The 22,440-nt window shown below is 34.1% G+C and overlaps 1 protein-coding gene across 6 annotated transcripts in view; it reads right to left on the reverse strand.

Annotated features, from left to right (window-relative positions):
- The window catches only part of LOC138709488 (uncharacterized), a 967,551-nt gene that overhangs the window by 595,984 nt on the left and 349,127 nt on the right, over positions 1 to 22,440 (reverse strand). The gene's annotated exons all lie outside the window — the stretch shown is intronic.

The raw sequence follows: 22,440 nt of genomic DNA on the forward strand, positions 1-22,440 counted from the left end.
AAAATTAAGGTGACATTCAACATTTAATTTTTTAAGGTGACATGTATTTATTTAACCTGACGAGTTACTCCCTTGGTTTGAATTGTAAATTATTTAAAAATAGCGTGTAAGAGGGCCTTAGACTAGAAATGTTTAGCTTAAATGTAGTTCTGTTTATAAGTATGCATAAGGGTGTAATTATTTGATTTATTTGAACTGTTGTATCAGTGAAGCGAGGTGAGTCAGTGAAGTTATGGTTTTACAGTGCAGTGAATAGTTCCGATCAGTGATAATTTATAGCGTCAATGAAATGTGTTCTATAGTGTCAGTGAAATGTGTTATTGAGTGTCAATGAAATGTGTTCTATAGTGTCAGTGAAATGTGTCCTAAAGTGTCAGTGAAATGCGTCATAGTGCCACTACAGTGAGTGAGATGAAAGTAAAGTGAAAGACTACTGAAACTTATGTAGGGTCTATACATATGTAGGTTGTATTGTAAAAATAGGTATTTTATGTTTTATTATTACTTATAATTATTGTGTTAAATTGTGTTGTGTATTCTTATTGTATTGTGTATATAATTGTATTGTGTATATAATTGTATTGTGTATTGTATAATTTTATTGTGTATTGTAAATTTTATTGTGTATTGTTTATCATTTTATTGTGTATTGTTTATATTGTGTATACCACTGCCACCGGGTGCTTGCCCACTTGCAGTGTAAATAAATACAAATCCATCATAAACAATTATTCAGCAAAAACTAAAAGCAAATATAACAAGCCTACAACTTGCAGTGTACGCAGACTATACACTTATTATGAGTGAGTGGACATGGCCATTTACATATACTGCCATTACGACAACGCAAAAACTGAAGGGTTCGGAGTATACTGGGCCAAGAGCCATTTATTAAAAACGGAGCAAGCAAGGATTAAGGTTAAGTGAATACCATTGTTTAATGAAGACTGAAATATTTGTTTTAATGTGCTTACTTTATATTACTTGTTATATGTTTAATTGAATTATGGTAAACACTTAACTTTAACCCTTGTTTTTTTTTCTGTTTTTAATGTATGGCGCTTGGCCCACTATGGCCCTGTATATCATAGTTTAATGAAGACTGATATATAATTTAGTTTTAATGTGCTTACTTTATATTACATGTTATATGTTTAATTGAATTATGGTAAACACTTAACTTTAACCCTTGTTTACTCAGTTTTTAATATATGGCGCTTGGCCCACTATGGCTCTGAATACCATAGTTTAATGAAGACTGATATATCATTTAATTTTAATGTGCGTACTTTATATTACTTGCTATATCTTTCATTGAATTATGGTAAACACTTAACTTTAACCCTTGATTTCTCCGTTTTTAATATATGGCGCTTGGCCCACTATGGCCCTGAATACCATAGTTTAATGAAGACTGACATATTATTTAATTTTAATGTGCATACTTTATATTACTTGTTATATGTTTCATTGAATTATGGTAAACACTTAACTTAAACCTTGCTTTCTCTGTTTTTAATATATGGCGCTTGGCCCACTATAGCTCTGAACCCTTCAATTGCTTTCTGTAGTATCATTCAGTTTCAGTATTTTACATGAGAAAGTACTGGGAAGAGTTGTATTGATAATCTGAAGCAATTTGGATATCAAACGAAAGCTTGTTCTAGCTCATTAAACATTAGTTCGTAACGTAAGTTAATATAATCCCGGCCACTTAATCACTCGTAATGAGTGCATCTCTGTACATAGTGTGGTGGACATTGTCATATATTGTTACACAGTACATGAGGGTAAGCTACCAAAGGGAAGCTGAGAGGTAGAACTTAAACTGAAAAGGATTCAATCCGGCATCGGAACTGGATAAAGCGTCAGCACGTAGAGCTGAAAACCCAGGTTCGAGTCCCGGTGCCGGAGAGAATTTTTCTCCGTTCTACCCATTCTTCATAATATGGTAACGCAGAATTCCTGCGCGGAATATATGTACCTCGGTACATCATAGCAATAGTAAAATAATTTTTTGTTTTGCTTTACCTTGGTTATTCAACTACACTGTATCAACCACTAGGTTATTTAGCGTTGATGGAGTTGGTGATAACGAGATGGTATTTGGTGGGATGAGGCCGAGTATTCGCCATAGATTACCTCATATTCGCCTTACGGTTGGAGAAAACTTTGGAAGGAACCCAACCAGGTAATCGGCCCGAGCTGGAATCGAACACACGCCCGAGAGCAACTTCGGGATGAGTAGGCGAAAGAAAACGCTCTACCGCCTGAGCTACCCCGCTGGCTCATCCTTTTTTTTAAGCAATGTTCTTCGCTTATACTAAATACCTTTCATTCATAATATAGATGCCAAATAGATGATCGTTTCATAAATCAAAATATAGTCAAAGTCAATTTTCAGTGCAAACTAGTGTTTTTGAAACTAAAGAAAACCCCCAAAAAAACGTGGAAAGAAAGTAGAAAAGTTCTGGTTTCATTATGAAAAGAAATATTACTTCGGGTTGTAAAATGCTAATTGTTCGCTCCTAGTGTAACCTGTTGTTTATTAACCCTTTCCGCTCCAATGAATCCGTTTGTATTCATTAACATAAATTTAAATTATGTTTTATTTAACGACGCTCGCAACAGCCGAGTTTATATCAACGTCGCCGGTGTGCCGGAATTGTGTCCGCAGGAGTTCTTTTACATGTCACTAAATTTATTGACATGAGTCAATCACAGTCTACACACTTAAATCACAGTCTACTATATACAGTCACGAAGCTTGAGTTTTGAGGGTGCTGGAAACAATAGACTGTGACTGTACTATTTTGCATTGCCTGTAATGAGGCGATATTAGCGATCCTAGTGTTGAGCAACTACCTAATGTTTGCATATTTACTATGTATTGAGCTTCGCGACTGTATATACTAGACTGTGCTTAAATGCCATCGACCTGGGCCGGGATCGAACCCGCAACCTCGGGCACGGAAGGCCAGCGCTATACCGACTGCGTCACCCAGTGCGACTTCATTAACATTTCTGTAATCACAGACTCATATGATTTGCTTGATGATTCCATTTGCTATCCTCAGAAATAGTTTCGTTCTTTACCGACAGAGTCCAGAATGCGTCAGTTCCTTGGCCAGCTATTACTAGGAAGAGGATTGCTTTGTTTTCTTGTTTCTTCATGGTGTCTCTATGACCTTGTGTACCCATAATTGTGGAAAATCATATAAAGTTTAGATTAAAAAGAATTAATTATGTACTATATTTTTGCTTCAATATGAAAGGAAAAAGAATAGGCAAATGCGGAAGTAGCATCACATAACTTCGAACATAATTGTCTTTTCAAAAGTCTATAAAACATAAACTACTTTCAATTGATTTGATTTTTGTTTCCATGTGAAATATCACTGTGGAGTTATTCGCTGTGCTTTGCATTTCTGTAATTTTTTCGCTTTTATTTCATGCTCCGCTTCGCCATATGGAAGTTCCTTTGTGCTGGAGTTCATTATATGTTACATATCGCAGAGAACTATACATATACTGCATCGCCAACCTCCTACTGAGATTAATAACGAAACTAATTACTTGTGGAGCTAATAAGAGAGACAAGTATGTGCACAGACATCCTAAAGGAAGACTAATGTCAGCGAATCTTAGCGTTGTTTAGTACATGTTAAGTAATTCATTTATTAGCTTCTGCCGTTTACATAACATGCAGTAGGTCTACTTCTTTTCATCTACGTTTATTAAAATGAGAAAAAAAGTCTTTATGAAATGACAATAGCGATTATACGGGGTGGGCAAAATAAAACTGGCCCGCGGAAAATATATTATATGAAATTTATTTATTTATTTATTTATTTATTTTGCTAATAATTGTAACATAAAATATAATATCTACAGAAAAACATTAGCTCGCTCCTGAAAGAGCAGAACTCGTGCTCAGGGGCGGATTCTGAATTGAAAATTAATAAGTATACAATATAATTTTTCTTATGTCTACTATGCAATTAGAATATATAAATTTAAATTTACAATTTTTCAATTTTTATAAAATCCATACATACTTACTTACTGGCTTTTAAGGAACCCGGAGGTTCATTGCCGCCCTCACATAAGCCCGCCATTGGTCCTTATCCTGAGCAAGATTAATCCATTCTCTATCATCATATCCCACCTCTCTCAAATCCATTTTAATATTATCTTCCCATCTACGTCTCGGCCTCCCTAAAGGTCTTTTTTTCCCTCCGGCCTCCCAACTAACACTCTATAGGCTATGCATTTCTGGATTCGCCCATACGTGTTACATGCCTTGCCCATCTCAAACGTCTGGATTTAATGTTCCTAATTATGTCAGGTGAAGAATACAATGCGTGCAGTTCTGTGTTGTGTAACTTTCTCCATTCTCCTGTAACTTCATCCCTCATTTATTTATTTATTTATTTTTGCTAATAATTGTAACATAAAATATAATATATACAGAAAAACTTTAGCTCGCCCCTGAAAGAGTAGAACTCGTGCTCAGGGGCGGATTCCTGAATTGAAAATTAATAAGTATACAATACAATTTGTCTTATGTCTACTATGCAATTAGAATATATAAATTTAAATTTACAATTTTTCAATTTTTATAAAATCCATACATAACGTTTTAAATTTCTGCAGTGCTCGGGAAAAGTGACACAAGTCAGTTTCCACAAACCTTTTTTGATAATTTATTGACAACTTACGGAACATCTGCTCGCTTGGAAAAAAAAAAATACATAAGTATTTCTCCCATTACAATAATTCATACAGAAGAAAATCAAATCGACATAAACCAGTGTAAGTTGTCAATAAATTATCAAAAAAGGTCTGTGGAAACTGACTTGTGTCACTTTTCCCGAGCACTGCAGATTTAATACTAGAACTATTAGAACTGACAAGATTAGGATATTTGAATATAAATTTGTTATATATTCTTGGGCCTAAATTACTACTATGATTAAATATTGTAACAGTGTTGCTTTTTGGTTCAAACAATCTTAAAGAATTCATCCCTTTTGTTTCATAACTATGAGAATACAAAATAAGAATTTATATGTATAAGTCTGACGTGGAAATGACCCTGACAATGCAGAAAACTGTGCTTTCGATGCAACAATGGGTTATTAGATATTAATTAATATTCTTCAAAAATGTTCATTTTTACAGACCCATAATAGTACATGTAAATATTACAGATTTTCCGGGCCAGTTTTATTTTGCCGACCCTGTAGAAGGGAAAATGAAGACGCACAAAAAAATCTAAATTACATATGAGACATAATATCAATATTTATTTTCAGTCAATGACTTTACTATTAATATATGTAAGGTGCGAGTCCTTCCATTACATGATTTAATATTGTATGAACGTTTTCGTCGGTTTCATACCAGCATCATCAGATACAACATTCTGTATAGCAATATCATCACTAACGGGTACATATGTCTCTACATACCAAAATACAATATATATTAATAAGCATACAATATGATAAAAACATGATAAAATCCAACATAATTAGGACATAAATGTGTCTTTCTTGTGTGACTACACCCTACTGTCAAATGATTAAAAGCAAGCGTGTGATTACAATACTTGTACAAATATGTTTGCAGGTCTTCACTGATAATACAATAAAAAATAAAATGAAAACTGAATAATTTCAATGGAAAAATTGTTCCGGGGCCGGCTATCGATCCCGGGACCTCTGGTTGAACGTACCAGCGCTCTTTCCAACTGAGCTACCCGGGAACTCCACCCGACACCGTCTCAACTTTTCCCTTTATATCCACACAACTCGCGTGGGCTGACGAAACGCCAGAGACCCACATCGAGTGCACACAAACTAGATAAGAAAAGAAATTTACATTCACTTCTCTTTCTCTTCGAAATCTTGAACTCTTCTATTCCTTCGTACCTGTCGTCTCGCTTCACTTACCTTTCTTCCCACCATAATCTGAACACACGCTCTCGTCATGAAACAATACTAACAATACCATCCCATCGCACCTCCTCATACTCATCATCTTTCACAATAGCCCTGCCAAGACTCTGGAATTCGCTACCTGCTAGCATCAGGGACTGTCGAAATAAAATTGAATTCAAACGAAAACTTACTAGGCACTTGGTCAGTAATTGATTACTTGTAAATAGTTTCTTTAATCTATCACAAAATATTTCAATATTCAGTAATTTCATCACTATGCAATTTTGTTATTCTAGATTTAATTTGTAATTCAGTAAATATAAAATATTCTTTGTTTCTCTATGATAAATTATCTAGCTTTAATTATTCAGGTAATCTTTTCGTACTTTGATTTTATTGTAATTGTAAATTTAATACTAATTGTAATATTATTTGTAATTGTAATTGTAAATTTAATACTAACTTAATTGTAATTTTATTGTTGATATTGTAGTTGTAACCTCCTGGTAGAGGGGCAGAGAAGGCCTGACGGCCTTATCTCTACCAGGTTAAATAAATAAATACTACTACTACTACAAACTCTGTGTGACTTGGAATTATGGTTTTATGTTAACGTACACAGTGACGTATATATTATGCAAATCTAGTCTTTCAGGTGTCGGGTGGAGTTCCCGGGCAGCTCAGTTGAAAAGAGCGCTGGTACGTTCAACCAGAGGTCCCGGGATCGATACCCGGCCCCGGAACAATTTTTCCCTTGAAATTATTCAAATCTGCTTTACAGGGAGCCTTACCTGAAAGACTAGATTTGCATAAAATGAAATCTGTATACTATATTGTGTGAAGAGATGCATTACAGTCTTTGAACTGTGTTAACTGATTTGTTCGTGCCCGTATTCTTGTTTTATCGTTACTGCAAGTCTTTTCACCTTCTAAATGTGTGTACGTCATGGCATATAGACTGAGGTTGTGCCTTGTGCACGAACAAATCAGTTAACATAGTTCAAAGACTGTAATGCATCTCTTCACACAATATAGTATACAGATTTCATTTTATTTTTATTATTTTATCAGTGAAGACCTGCAAACATATTTGTACAAGTATTGTAATCAACGTGTGCTTTTAATCATTTGACAGTAGGGTGTAGTCACACATGAAAGACACATTTATGTCCTAATTATGTTGGATTTTATCATGTTTTTATCATATTGTATGCTTATTACTATAGATTGTATTTTGGTTGTAGAGACATATGAAGGGTACACGGGAATAACGATCAAGGTCCATTTTAGAAAGTTTCGAGAAAAACGAATTTAAAAGTTTAAGCACTTAATACTTTGTTATGTGTGTATTTAATATAAATTGACGTAGTGGAATGTCAAGAATGATTATTTGTTATTACTAGCTAGACCACATGATAGTACTTCCTTTCCACTATAAGATGGCATTATTAACTCAATTTCGATTTTTGATGGACCTTGATCGTCTTTTCCGTGTACTCTTCATATGTACCTGTTAGTGATGATATTGCTATATAGAATGTTGTATCTGATGATGTTGGTATGAAACCGACGAAAACGTTCATACAATATTAAATCATGTAATGTAAGGACTTGCACCTTGCATATATTAATAGTAAAGTCATTGACTGAAAATAAATATTCATAGCTATTATATATCATAGACTTTACTGAAAATTAATAAAAATGAATTGCAAAATACATATGAGAGCTCAAGCTAGAAATCGCGAAATTTGGATTTTAAATTCAGATTTAGGGCACAGATATTAGTAATATTCACTTATTTATACTTGGGAGCAAGGCAAAAAGTAAAAATTTGTTGTTCAGTGTTATATATCGCAGTAAGTTCAGAATACACAATGAATTATGGGGGACACTCATGCATACAATGATCCCTCCACGTCCCTCACTTCACAAATATTGCAGAAGAACCGTGTCCCTGCTCCTCGAGATATTCCCGTCGGGACTGAAAACACAAGTTCTGCTCTTTCCTTGAATTATGGTATGTTCTCCCCTGGAGTTCACCAGAATATAAAGCGACCCAGTTTAAGAAACGTTTGTCTCATAGGTTTATGGAAAACCTTCCTAGCCCATCTATCACGTAGGATGAACAGGAAATGTCTCCTTGCGCCTTCACTCAACAAGATGAATGGCGGGGAGAAGGGACGACAAGCAACTCACATGAGAGTGGAAGAAATGAGGGGAAGATTGATTGCAAAGGGATACAGGAAAAGTGACTAATACCCGCGATATTGAAGTGCTGACAATAATCTATCGACCTAGCCGGTTGTCACCATGCTCGAATATCGACAGAAATGGAACTCAGGTCCAAAACTTGAGTTACGAGTGCAGATACGTGTCAGACAGTCACATATTTTCCTACGTGGATTCAAATTATTTATCGTTGAAATTATATTATGGGGATTGTAGCAGATTTAAAAACAAACGTTGCATTGGTGCCCAAATGATAAAAGGGAGATTGGGAAAGCAAGAAAATTGGAACAAAAACGAACATATGAAACAATGCAATAATCTATACATATAATTTGAACTGGTAATGGAAATTGCGGGAAAACGGCTGAACGGATTTTAATAAATGACCCCTCATTCTGAAGCTTGGAACCCAAAGTTATTCGGAAAAATAGTAGTTTTCAGTGAAATGTCCATTTTTCAACAAAACGTTCCTGTTTTCTAAAATCCATCTGTCGTCACTAACTAATTGCATTTCAGAATAAAACAAAACACATCTACGGTAAGCAATATTACACGAAGGCCATAATCTGCAAGAATGCTGACATATTTAGAGCTCAAATTAAATTGATTATTAAAAACTTAACTTACTAAAAATAATTAACAGGTTCGATTCTGTGGTGTGTAATTTTCTGGTTACAGCTGTGTATTGGATATTAAAAACTACAAAACTTGAGGCGGTTTGATGACATTATTACTATTAGAAATGAAATATTATTATAGTTAATGCCATGCTGTGACTATTTTTCAGTAATTATACATATTAATGCTATATTGATGATATGAAAGTGAAAATATTTGGGGTTTATATAAGTAGATGTAGAGAATATCTTAAATTAGATCTTGATTTCTGTAATTTACTGAGTGGCGGCTATATAGTATATGTTACAGAAAACTATAAAACTTACGTAAGATAATAATATTATTATTAAAATTCAAATATTTTTATAGTTATTAATCAAGTGGGGTTGGGTCTTTTTCATATATTTAATGGCGGTGTAGTGTATATATTTATATGCGTGATTCTCTTCAGTATTGGCTCGAGAGAGCGCAAAAATTACAGTTCCTAAGGAAAGATCAAAAGGTATTACTTACTGATAAAATAAGAGGGCCTATAAGATTTTGCAGTTTCCCGATCATTTCAGCAAGATCTCTTAGCTGGATAAAATGATTTTACCCTCTACATTTCAAGGTAGTTTACGAAACATGCAGCAGCTATACCAAGATGCTATGTCTATTGTTCGAAAGCATAGAAAACCTGAAATTTTTTTTAACTTTCACCTACAATCCGCAATGACCTGAAATAGCTATTGCTTTACTCCTACATGAAAAACTGACTGATAGTCCTGACATTGTTACTTGCGTTTTCGCGTTCAAACTAAAAAACTGAAGGTGTATAGGTTCAAGAAAAAGTATTTGGTACAAAAAAACCATTCAGGGGAGTATGTTTCATTATTATGGAAGTAAATAACTTTCAGAATGTCTGGTATTCTTCATTGAAAATAAATCTGAAAAATGTTTATTTGAACGTCTAATGAACTTAGTTTGCAGCATTTGCTGCACAAGCCACTAGTACGTTTATAAATGCGTCAATGCGAGGACTGAATGACTTGGTTACTAAGAATAGGAAGAACATACACACACACTCACACACTCACACAAACAATGAAATGGCGCTAAGTAAATCAATTCTTCTCTTAACCCCTTCAGACCTGAATTTATATTTAAAAAAACTGAAGAAAAAAACTGGTCACATAATCATTCCGGGGATCCAAAATTACAAAATCAAGTCTTCACAGAAAATAAAACTTTTGGGACAATTTTGACCTCTGGGGCCCCAAAATTTTAAATTTTGTTTTCAATTCAGGTATAGAAATGTTTCAAAAATAATATTCTCCATTTCTATCACGATGAATTCTTCAAAATATTTAAAAGTATCGAAGATATTCCAAAAAAAAAAAAAAAAAAAAAAAAAAAAAAAAAAAAAAAAAAAAAAAAAAACATTGTACACCAGTGGATGCCAAATACCACGAAATTGTGACGTAAAATGCAACCCGCACATCACTATCGCAGGGAGAGGGGTGGAGTGGGTATCTCCTCAGGTAATGCAGTGAATAACAGTGCAGAGACGGACTGTAACCAAAAAAAAAAAAAAGCAATATAATATTCTTCTACTTATTAACTGTAGGCCTAAGCCTATACGCTTTTCCATGTTAATTTTTATCCTGCTATTCATTATTTTTCTGTTATTAATAAAATAAAATAGTTTTCTTATTTGCCATGAAAACAACGTATACTTTACATCTGCAGATATATGAAATTAGAAAAGTGTACCAGGCTGGTCACGAAGTTGTAAATTACACTACATGCTTCAAAAAAACGTCGAAGTATTTTACCCCGATTAAGACATAGAAGCCGATACTTTTTATTGTTTATTTATTAATGAAATATTCAAATTACACTACATACGTCGAAAAAACGTCGAAATATTTTACCCCGATTAAGACATAGAAGCCGATACTTTTTATTGTTTATTTATTAATGAAATATTCAAATTACACTACATACGTCGAAAAAAACGTCGAAATATTTTACCCCGATTAAGACATAGAAGCCGATACTTTTTATTGTTCGTTTATTAATGAAATATTCAAGTTACAGGTAAGGGCGTTGTAGTCTTCAGAACAAGAAGAATAATGACAACGTACATTGTTCTTTTATACTTCATTTAAAATTTTACAACAAATTAAGTATCTCATATTTTTGCCATCTGCACAAAACAAATACTTTTTCTCCCATGCAACTTAAAATTAAGTTTTTACTTACTATCTGTTTTGGAAAAGACATCGAAACATATTATCCTACACACTTGTAACAGTACATGCGTAAGTCCGCTGCTGATAAATGTCTTTACTTATATCGAAGTGAAGGCTGTAAACAGAGGGTGGGGGTACGTTGTCATGGTTACGCTTGAGTGGAGGCAGGGGCATGTGTCGCGACACAGCTTTTGGCGATCACTATTGTACACTATAATGTACATCAGACTTGAAGGGGTTAAGAGTGTTATTCTTGGAGATGATTCTTCTTTTCGAAGCTTTCGAAAAGTTGTAGCCACATCTATGAGTAGTTGCAATTTTTAATAATGAAATGGTTTCATATTTCAATTGATGTACGTTATTCTACTGTTATTTCCTCGGTTGTTCTCAATTATGTAGTAAAATAGCAGATATGACTAGAACTACGTGAGATACAAAATGTAGCTGGATGGTTAAAAGCGAAAATGAATTAATTTCATACACTTATTATGAAGTTAAAGAATAATACAACGATGAATATTTGTTGGGATTATCTTACAGCAAAGAGAAGTCTTGGAAAGAAATGTCTAATTCTTATTTTGATCAAGATAGCCTGACGGGCTTAGAAAAGAGTAAAAGGAAAAACAAGAAGAAGAAAATAGTGTTAGGAGATGTTTTTAATATTTCAAAGTATTTTCAGGTTTATACTCAGAGAATATTCTAATCCTGAAATTGGTTATTTCTTCGATTTTCTTAAAAGACACCACATGTTAAAGTTTCTGATGTGTAATGTCTAGGAGTATATTCCTTTCACATAAACAGAAAAATTGAAAGCTTTGGTGGAACATAAATTATACTGATATCATTCGACCTTAGTCACAATGGAAATATTTACGTCATATCCGATAAATTCAACAATGTGAAAGCGTCCATTCCTATACATAACGAAAGTCCGCATATAGCGGATGATTCAGTAAAAGAGTGACAAAAATTAAACAGAAAATAATCGATGCTCTGCTGAACATTTTGAGATGTTCCTTTCCACCTTGAATACACATAACCCACTTGGATGAGTTTCTTATGACCCATGGGAGGGTTGCAATATATTTTTAAAAATAATGTTATTCAATTATTGTACTTCGACTTTGAAGCGAAACTGACACGATACAAGCGTAACTATAGAAAGTTAATTAATATTTGACATTACTCACATACTAAATATGGATATAATAAAACTACATAGGGGACATCCTTTTGAGCTTATACAGTATAATCTGTTAATTGTTAATTGTACTGTATGTGGCGTTCTTTTTCTTTTCCTTTATCGGAACATCTGACTTCCTTTGCAGTTGGCAATAGAGGTCCGGAATAAAATCTATACTAATAATAAATCTGTAGCCAAAATTTTTCTGGTAATTTTCGATTTTCCAAAAATAATTGGTGTTAATATGTGTAATTAACCATCCTGAAACCGAAGATCGCTTTTTTGAAATTTTTATTTGTATGTATGTCTGTCTGTCTGTCTGGATGTTTGTTACCTTTTCACGCAATAATGGCTAAACGGATTTCGATGAAAATGGGAATATAAATTAAGTTCGTTGTAATTTAGATTATAGGCTATATGACATTCAAAATACTTTATTTAAAAGGGGGGTTATAAGGGGGCCTGAATTAAATAAATCGAAATATCTCGCTTATTATTGATTTTTGTGAAATATGTTACATAGCAAAAGTTTCTTTAAAAATCATTTCCGATAAGTTTTATTCCATACAAAATGTTGATAGGACTGATATTTAATGAGGTAAATGAGTTTCAAAATTACAATAACGCCATCTAAGGCGGTGCAATGAAATAAAAAACAAATGACTTCGTCTATAAGGGGCCATGGACAACAACAATCAAAAGGTATGAAACATAGCCTACAGAGAATGTTTCTGTGTTTTTTATGAAGTAATATCGGAAGCTAAATTAACCGATTTGTATAATTAATTATTAATTCACCATTGGAAAGTGTAGTTTCTCTAGATGGACATAATGCTATAATGTTATTACAGTAACTTCTGAGTGAATCGAGGACAGGTAAGATTAAAATAGCTTCTTATGCACAGAAAACTTGATAGGCTATTCTGTACATTCGTTTCCTGTATTTCCTAAAATAATTTTTATGACCAAATGAGTGGTCTCTGGATCAAAATGATCGTATTTTAATGTTTTAAATACAATTTAAATTAAGTAACATAATAAACAATTTATCCTTCTATCAAACACGAATGTTCCCTGGATCAAATGTCCTATTTTAGATTATGTAATTACTTTATATTTATTTCTAACGGGTGCAGCGGAGCGCACGGGTATGGCTATTATAACAATAATTTTATATTGAGTTTCAAAATATAAGGATTATTAATGGAGGATTGATTTTTATTCATAGCTTACAATTAACTTGATGTTAGAGAATGGAAACAGTAAAAAGAAATATGTCTTGTAGTATATCCATGAGTCACACAACTCCAGACAGAAGGAATTACTTTGTGCTGTCCGTGTTGTAGGTCGACTCTAAACAATTACAGCAATGGTGTTAAGTTCTTGAACAATAATTTCTCCTCCGGTTTAATACGGAGTCCAGACCTGTACCTGTGGTACTGCAACTTTCAGTAACATTTGTGCACCAAGAACAAGTAGAAGTTTTGTTACGGATCTCGTCAAACTGGTAAAACGCAGACATTTTGAGAAAACTTGCTCGGACATAAGGCAAAACTTAACTGACAACTAGAATTAGAACGCAAACAATGGATTTCATCTGTCTCTTAGCTGTTGACGTGTACAAAGAAGGAAGTTCAAGAAATCCAGTGAGTTTTACGCGAGAAAGGGATGCTAATGGGATGTAAATGATAAATTACAGTCAGAACAAGTCATGCTTACATTCCATCGCTTATCATTTCTACTCCAGTTGATAATGGATGTAAAGTTCGTCAGCGCTCTGGGTTCTGTTCTTTGAAGTTAAGCTCTGTATTACAATGACGTAGGGAAGCAACTTTTTAAGGCAGTGATTTGCGAAATAAGTCATTTTAAATTAATATTAATAAGTAATTGATGTTTTGTGATGACTAAATACATGTAGACAATTCTGAAATACATTTCAAAAAGAAAACAAACAAAGCATCAGCCATAGAAATAAAGAAAATAATATTTTAAAGTTTAAAGGTACATATACACCAAACTAAAACAAAGAGAATTCCTATGTACACGAAATAAAATATAAAAGCAATGATAGAATCCGAAATATTTTTAATTCTTTATCCTTCTTATCCTTTAGAGCTGAACTTTAAAGTACTTTTCTCGATCTGGACTGTGCAATACAAGCGCTCGTTTTTCACTTCTTGACGTTGGTGGCAAGAACTATGAGTTCGGAGAAGTCGAGGTTCGAATCCTATTTCGTAGACACACCTCACTTATGCCTCGAAGATTGTGCGACATGACACTACAGAAGGAGGGATGGATGAATATATAATAGGATGCGAAACTTACTGAGTTTCCCGTAACACACACTAGAGGCGCTGTTGTAGAAATTAATCTTACTGCCATCTGTTTGTGGGAGGGGCGTTATTACATCTAGCAGCGCACTAAGTAGCGAAAAGAGTGATTACTCCATGCATTTAGCAGCGCACCTGGTGACAAAAATGTTAAACAGTGCAGAAAGTATTCCCTCCCACCCTCATCGATATTCAAAACTAACTCATTTAAAATAAAACATTTACAGTTTTATTCCTCACAGCATCTTCTACTGAAAATTCTTACCGGAGCCAACAGGAAGATAAAAGAGACGATCTATTTTACACTATCCGATTAAAATATAACCAGACAGAGACAAAAAATAAAGCAAAAGGTTAGATAATTGGGATTCTATTCTTTGGGTATTTATTGTACATCGCAATGGAAAAGTCTGCAAGAACTACTTAGATAGTTCAATTTATTATATTACTATTACTTTACAATACATTCAACAACACTATTTTTACAACGTCCATAAACATCACTGCTTAACATACACTGCTTATACACACACGTATCACTTTATGTTCACTTATCAGCAAGTTTCAATCCGCCATCTCGTCTCCTCGACTCTCCCGTGCAGCAATATCTCGAACGGATAAATAGAGATCTCTGGGTAATGTACCCAACACGTAGTTCTAATGTTCACCACCTACGACGTTGGGCGCTGATCACCTTATTTCAGACCCCCAAAGCCAGATGGTGCTGACCGCAGTTTCGCATCCTTTCAACATCAACAATGCCCACATCGAGTTACAAACACAACTCAATGCTCTAGAAACGTGGCTTACAAATTGGAGAGTAAGAGTAAATATTGAAAAAATACAAGCTATCATATTCACCCATAGGAAACCTAAAAAACCAGATTGCCTTCCTCTCTTCTCAGAAAACATTGACTACGAGAATGAAGTTAAATATCTAGGAGTGATTCTGCGCTACAGTGAACATGTAGAATATGCAAGAAACAAAGCTCTGGCCAGATTTATTCACTTATACCCACTGATTAGATCTCCGTATCTCAACCTTCCCCTCAAAGTAAGGCTTTATACATCGGTCATAAGACCAGTGATGACATATGGTTGTGAAGCTTGGAATTCCGCTCATCCAAGAATCATCAGAAGACTACATGCAATCCAACGATAAGTCTGCTTAAAAGTTACTGGTGCTGACTATACCACATCAAATGCACAGCTCCAAGATATGTTACAGATTGAATCATTTTATGATTTCATCAAAAGAATTTCAAATAACTTTTCTAGAAACTTGCTGTATCATCCTAACCCTCTGATTCGAGCTCTGGCTACCTGAAGCGAAATTTGATTAATTAAATGCCTTCAAGAAAAGGATAACTAAGTTGGAACCAAAAATCATTTTAATATCTCCTTATATTACTTTAAAGTAAAAGCCTTATTTATATATATAAGGCTGAAACTTATGTACAAAGCAACATCAAGACAAAAAAAATTATATATTTATCCATGAGGAGGGGCTCGCGACAGGAACAGTTTGGCTGTGCTGCGGACTTCTCATGCGGTGTAAGCGTGATCCTTACCTGGATTTATTTTCGCGTGCACATTCCTGATCAAATCAAGAATTTCCCTTCGTGTTCCGGTTACACATCTTGCATATACGAGGTTAGGTTTGGTTAGTTTAGATTTTTTATTAACCAAGTCGGCGCATGAGCAGTTATCATCTCACAGACAAACTGTTCCTGTCGCGAGCCGCACATCTACAGGTGGAAGACAAAGGCGACACGAGCATAGGTCAGAGCAGAGATTTTCAGCCTTTTTTTAGTATGTGGCTCCTCTAATACATAATTCCCACGGCTCCCCTGTAGGATACCTTGCAAAAACTAGTGATGTTTTATAGGAGAGTTTTGTAAAGGCTTTTTAAATGTATTTTTGAAGTTATTTTAATGGTATTGGACAATCTATGCAAAATTACAGTAACATTTACGTACGGTACAAGAAAAATAACACTTAATGCACTTTGAAAATACCTTACTTCTGGGTAAAATATGAAAACAGTGAATACCACAATGTAATTTCAATTTAACTAGTGGCTTGTGCAGCAAATGCTGCAAACTAAGTTGATTAGACGTTCAAATAAACATTTTTCAAATTTATTTTCAATGAAGAATACCAGACATTCGGAAAGTTATTTGCTTCCATAACAATGAAAAATACTCTCTCTCCAGCCAATACTGAAGAGAACCACGCATATAAATATCTACATCACACCGCCATTAAATGTATGAAAAAGACCCAACCCCACTCGATTAATAATTATAAAAATATTTGATTTTTAATAATATTATTATCTTACGTAAGTTTTATAGCTTTCAGTAACATATACTATATATACTATATAGCCGCCACTCAGTAAAATATAGAAATCAAAATCTAATTTAAGTTATTCTCTACATCTACTTATATAACCCCAAAACGTTTTACTTTCATATCATCAATATAGCATTAATATATATAATTAATGAAAAATAGTCACATCATGGCATTAACTACAATAATATTTCATTTCTAATGGTAATAATGTCATCAAACCACCTCAAGTTTTGTAGTTTTTAATATCCAATACACAGCTGTACCCAGAAAATTACATACCACAGAATCGAACCTGTAAATTATTTTTAGTTTTATATTTTTTATTATTTTATTTTTTATTCTTTTACATCAAGTTATTTCATTATTACATGTGTGAAGACTTGCAAACATATATACTTTGCAACTTACACGTGTATTTTAAATAGGCCTAATTGACATCAAGGGCTGTCATATAAGAATGTCAAAATGTATCATAACCATGTTGATTTTAATAAGGTTCAGTTTGCATGTCACTAAATATGTATTGTATTTGTAAAAATTATGTAGAGATTATTGTTATTACCGAAATGTACTTCGTATCTGATGATGTTGACCCTGACCAACGAAAACGTTTATACATCTTTTAAACATGTAATGTAATGGTTTAACACCTTAAACATATGTTGTGAAGTCAGTGACTGAAATAAATACTTTTAATATACAATACAGACTTCTCTGAAAACTAAAAATGAATTGCAAAATATTTTTAGTAAGTTAAGTTTTTAACAACCAATTGAATTTGAGCTCTAAATATGTCAGAATTCTTGCAGATCATGGCCTTCGTGTAATATTGTTTACTGTAGTATGTGTTTTGTTTTATTCTGAAATGCAACACGGCCGATTTGATGCTCGCTTCGCTTCTCCTTTACAAAAAAGCGAAGGGAATATCAAGTCGGCCGTGAATGCTATTAGCTAGCTCTCAAAACTGACGACAGATGGATTTTGGAAAATAGGAAAATTATGTTTAAGAATTGATATTTCACTGAAAACTACTATTTTCCCGAAAAAAAAACTTTAGGTTCCAAGCTTCAAAATGAGGGGTCATTTATTAAAATCCGTCCAGCCGTTTTCTCGTAATTTCCATTACAATTTCAAATTATATATATAAAGATATTAAAAAAAATAAGTAATTCTTTACTATAGCATTACAACGTTAAGGTATACTAGCATTCAAATATATCTGACGTACGATTTTATGAGCATGTAAGCGAACTTTCTTACCACGGGATGAGTCACAACCAACGATATAAAAGTGATAGTGCATCTCCTTGCTTTAGTGCGTAAACACAGGGAGACAAAATCATAATCCGGAAATTTTTTAATTTAAATGAATCAGAGGCTCCTAGCGAATGAAAAAAATTTTAATCAATTGAAATACGAAAAAATGTTCACAAATACTCGCATATGATCGAAGACGATGAAGAAAATATGTGTGAAAAACGGGACAACCAGTGAATTATAGAAGACTTGACAACCCTAACGTGAAGACTATTTTTCCGAACCATATATCTCCGACTTTTTTTCATAGCTAACTTCAGAACGTATGATTTCCGAATAGTGTTCATAACATTTTTAAATAAATGAAGATATAAAGGCGGGTAGCTTCCATTTAAGTAAAATAAATTACTCGTACTAGCAGTTATCAAATTAAGAATATAAATACCTACATAAATTATGTCTTCAAAACTGATATTGTATAAAAACAACGCAACACGTTTCAAAATGTGCAAGAGTCCCTATTATGTTGAGGAATTCGAGTTCGCATCGTACCTATACATCGGGTCGTCCTCTTCAAATTTCCTCCGATGTTATTCGAAGCGTAAGGAGCTTTTGAAGGTTTAACCGTGGCTGTGCAAACAAACCGAGCCATTAAACTCTAGTACAAAGGGAACAATAACTAGTTCCGGAACTACCACAAACCACTCTGCGCTCCTAAATTTACCTCAATTTTACTACATCTGTTGCACTTTTTTATATTCAGGTGCGTTGCCAACTTGTTTTCATAGAAGCGCTGGGAGCAGTACGGGTGGAAAATGCAGATAAAAGTGTGCAATGAAAAACATCGCTGCAAGACTGCTCTCACACAATATAATCATCATGCTCTGAAACTCTAACTATTATACAGAGTAATTCAGAGTCATGGGTCAGATTCCCATTAGCTACACAGTAATTTCACATTTTGGGATGAACATCGCTGTGAACCAGTCTTTGTGTTTGAGCATCCTTAACAAACGTATCCACACCAAACACAACAGTGTTCATTGGGTAGCCCTACGTAAATTCTCCGTGAACTGACGATTAACTCTTTCAGGGTTATTTATCAATAGATATCCGATTCATATTCACGCAATCGTGATTATTGTGACGTTTTGTTAAGTGACCTAAGTTCTGAACTGTCAGTCAAGTTACAGCGAGCTCAGAATATGTGCTTCAGATACGTGTGCAACATCCGACGATATGATCACATATCACCGTCCTTCGCAAGTCTTTCGTGGCTCCGACTTAAAGAAAGCAGAACTTTACACTCTTTGTCTTTACTCTTTCGAATTGTGCACACCTCAACACCAAAGTACCTTTCGTCTCGTTTGTCTTATCTATACTCTAACCACGACGTAAATACCAGATCACTTATCTGTGGCACTCTAAGTATACCTCTTCATAGAACATCTTGTTATTCATCATCTTTTACAGTATCCACCTCGCGTCAATGGAATTCCTTGTCACAAAGTATTAGGGGCTGCAACACAATAAACACCTTTAAAAACAGCTTAAAAGATAACCTTATTAGCATTTCACTCCAATCATACTGATTTAAACTATCACTGACTAAATTGTTACTTCTTTCTTTAGACATCATCCTGATAGTGCTGTATTTTCAAAATTGTCTCATAATAATCTCTTTCTATTATCTAATATTATTTGAAATATATTAACATTCTATGTATTTTAGCTTAATTCTGCTACACAGTTTATTTCAGTGTTTAATTAATAGTTCATAGTATTTTGTTGTTTAATTTGTAAAAAACTCTTGTATACATGTAACTCCCATCTAAATCAAATTGTTAAATTCTTTTTAAGTTCATGCATATGTATATACACTTTTTGCTGGTTGAGTGGAAGAGAAGGCCTTACGGCCTTAACTCTGCCAGCTAAAATAAATCATCACTATTATTATTATTATTACTATTATTATTATTATTATTATTATTATTATTATTATTATAACATTAGAAAATTCGGATGAAACTGTCAAAGTATGATTTTGCTAAATTACTCTTGCAATAAATACGAGTACAACTGAAAATATAACATTCTCTTTAAATTCTGTAATTATTTTTAATGATGTTGATACATCTGAACAAGTTAAATTAATGGGTATAACGTTATAGCAGTTGGCTTCAGGAAGGTGACAAGTACGAGAGATCCAACTGGACTGCTACGAGCAATCGGTGAACAGTACGAGCGCAAGCGAGTTTCATAAATTTCATACGAGCGTCTTAATTACCATTATAGGCAAGTTTCATACGTCTTTTTATGCTCGACCATATTTCTAACTAGAAATTATTCATAAGTATTCATGTTATTCTTACCTGACTGGGGAGCGGAACTGACCTTGTGCAATATCTCGTAAATTGTGAGATGTGCGCAGACGCGAAAGTATTGATTTTTTCCGAGAAACAAATATCACTGATCTTGATATAATCTAGAGAGTAAAATAAACATTAATCTTTATATAACCTTGAAATTGATTTAGACATTGAAAAACGAGATGACAAATTGAATTTATTTGAATATTATTTACAATTAACGCTAATTATTATAGTAACAGAACATAACCTTCTGCGACAATATTGGATTTCCAGCCTCCGTGACGTTTCGCTAGTTGTCTTTCGATTGCATATCCGTGAATAATCGATACTTGCGCTTTCATATTGCTACAATGGTGTTCTCTGATTCGTGGAACACCAGAACTTTAATGAATAGGTGTACTTTAATGAGGTCCATTAAAGGGCTGCTACCAGGTGTATAATTACTACATTTTCGGCACGGTCGAGCATAAAGATATTTAGACAAGATAAAAAAGTGTACATAGTATATGTGGACCTAGAAAAGACATTTGACAGAGTGGATTAGAATAAACTGATGGGGATCCTAACAGCATTAAACATTTTTGTTTGAAATGTCTCAAAGAATAACCTCCTGAAATTAATAACATTACAGTAGAGTCTCGTTATTCTGAACTACGCTAATCCAAAAATATGGTTAATCCGAACAAAATTGTAAAAAAAAAAAAAAAAAAAAAAAAAAAAAAATTATTGTAATAGTACAAAGTAGCGAAAAGAAAAAAAATGTATAAATTCACTCAATTTCTTTTACTTTCAAACATTATGAAAATAGCACATTCAAGAGTACTTACAACAATTAGTGTTTTCTGTACATAATTTACACATCTGTCATGCTCATAAAATCAATAATTTTCTGTTGTAATGAAGTGCATCTGTTGTTTGTGTTTCTAAAAATAGCAACGGAGTACTTCCACCACCCCACCACTGCCTCTCAGCGCTCGTGAATAGCATGCATTGCATTACAGCAGCCGTGACGAGAACGTGACTCGCGAGACATTGTGGCTCGCAATGATAGCTCTGCATTTCACTTGCTTCTAACCTTCGCCAACCCCCACCCTCTCACTCACTGGAGTCAAACTCCGTTCCATTTGTATTTGTCTCTGACCTGCGAGTGGCATATGTCTCTCTCGAAACCATGTACGAAAGTTCCAAGTAGGATGGGAGGACGCATTTTTTGCTGTCAATATGATGAGAATATTAAATGTATGATTTGTTCACAAGTATTATGAGGAAAACGGTTGTATAACATAAAACGGCATTATACTATATGTTACTAATGAAACATTAAGAGGTTAAGTGTTATTGTTGTTAATATCATCATCATCTCTGTACGTCGACCCTGTACGAATAATGCGGTTAGATCTTGAATTTGAACACACTGATTTACTATGTGATGTCAAATGAAAGCTATAATGTAAGGACTTGACATTTGTTGAACTTTCAAATCTTTGAATAATTTCAAGGGAAAAATTGTTCCGGGGCCGGGTATCGATCCCGGGACCTCTGGTTGAACGTACCAGCGCTCTACCACTGAGCTACGCGGGAACTCCACCCGACACCGTCTCAACTTTTCCCTTTTTATCCACACAACTCGCGTGGGATGACGAAACGCCAGAGACCCACAACGAGTGCACACAATCTCTGTGTGACTTGGAATTGTGGTTTTCTGTTAAGGTACACAGTAACGTATATATTATGCAAATTTAGTCTTTCCCTTGAAATTATTCAAATCTGCTTTACAGGGAGCTTCAACCTGAAAGACTAGATTTGCATAATATATACGTTACTGTGTACGTTAACAGAAAACCACAATTCCAAGTCACACAGAGATTGTGTGCACTCGTTGTGGGTCTCTGGCGTTTCGTCAGCCCA

This window comes from Periplaneta americana, chromosome 11 (genome assembly GCF_040183065.1).
Source record: "Periplaneta americana isolate PAMFEO1 chromosome 11, P.americana_PAMFEO1_priV1, whole genome shotgun sequence".
Lineage (NCBI taxonomy): Eukaryota > Metazoa > Arthropoda > Insecta > Blattodea > Blattidae > Periplaneta > Periplaneta americana.